The sequence below is a fragment of the Primulina tabacum genome, chromosome 16 (assembly GCF_025594145.1).
Source record: "Primulina tabacum isolate GXHZ01 chromosome 16, ASM2559414v2, whole genome shotgun sequence".
NCBI lineage: Eukaryota > Viridiplantae > Streptophyta > Magnoliopsida > Lamiales > Gesneriaceae > Primulina > Primulina tabacum.
The window spans coordinates 26,661,342-26,662,700 of NC_134565.1; the positions used below are offsets into that span (position 1 = coordinate 26,661,342).

Sequence of the window (1,359 nt, forward strand, 5' to 3'; positions counted from 1 at the left end):
AATCGGTATGGATTGTAAATAGGCTGCTGATCGCACACCACCGGTTGAGAGATGGTTTGGCACCGAAAACTAAGTTGTGTATTAGTACTTCGTGGAGGTATTACCCAAAAGCCAAAACTCAGTTCAATGATAATAAGTTTGAAAGACAATATTATCTATTTTAAAAACCACTATATTTTGTTACTATATCTTTTAAAGAAATATCACTTTAAATCTTTCATTTAGGAAAAAAAAAATTTAAAAATCTACTTAATAAGTTTTTTAAGTTAAATAGTAAGTACTCGACGCAATGAGTCGTACATATCCAACGGCTAAGATTTCACACCGAATTGGCGAATTGTACCAAACTTCAACACAACAAGAAAAACGAAAGACTCAAATTTGACATTCATTTTGAAGTGAACATAATACCATTGTCAAACAAAATGACTCGAGTTATAAGAACACATTATGCCAATTGCCCTAGCATATCGCCTGGCTGCAGTTGTAACCATCTTGAATTTTCATCCAAGCTACCCCAGGCGATGAACTGATTTGTGCGACAAGTGTGCTCGCTGTGGTTGACTCGCTGCATCATAGAGTTTCATTAATAATTTGCATCAAATTATAAAACACTACAAAGTGAAAAGACAAAGTAGTAAACACAAATTGTTGAGAAGAACGAGAAAACACAAATTGTTTAGATTAACTAGCTCTCCACGCAAAACATCTTCCTGTATCTGAAAAACCAGCTTAATAATGCTAGTAAGCCACAGTCACAATACACAATTATTTCTAGTAAACTGCATTGAAAAGCAAAACATGGATAAGGGTATGCGCATATTAGTATTTACAGTCATCGAATATAATGAATTTAGACTTTAAAAACTTACAATAATCGATTGTTGATGTTTTCCATAATTATATATCAATTATGGTTGAATCCTTCCCTGAGTTTGTTAATTCTATGCCAAAAATAAAAAAACAAATAGATTAGTCATTAGAGAATAAAACATAACCATCCGTTGAGCCCCATATCTGTGATAGAACCAATTCCTTCACAACCACTGATGAAGGATTCCTCGACTCCCATTTCTTATTAAATTAACTGATCGACGTGACAAAAAAAGGGAAACTTCTTCGTTCTTTTTCTGATTAATCAAAACAAGCAATTCTATTCCCCAGATACCGTCATTGCTTCTTCTCCGGGAAAAGAAGTTCACGACCCGTGGGCCTTCTACCTCCACGCGGAAGAATAAATATAGAAAAGTAAAGAGACAAAAAATATGTCTTTCTCAAGTATTTCGATTTCAGCTAAATCTTCCTCCACGCATATAGGCTTAGAATCCAACCTTAGCCAATCTTGGGTACATACCAAAG

General features: G+C 34.4%; 1 long non-coding RNA gene across 1 annotated transcript; it reads right to left on the reverse strand.

Moving 5' to 3' along the window:
- Positions 1 to 236: 236 nt before the first annotated feature.
- LOC142530167 (uncharacterized) lies at positions 237 to 989 on the reverse strand. Its single transcript, XR_012816043.1, has 2 exons — positions 873 to 989; positions 237 to 568 (listed from the first exon to the last, which is right to left on the reverse strand). It is a non-coding gene; the product is annotated as an uncharacterized LOC142530167 (long non-coding RNA).
- Positions 990 to 1,359: the final 370 nt, after the last annotated feature.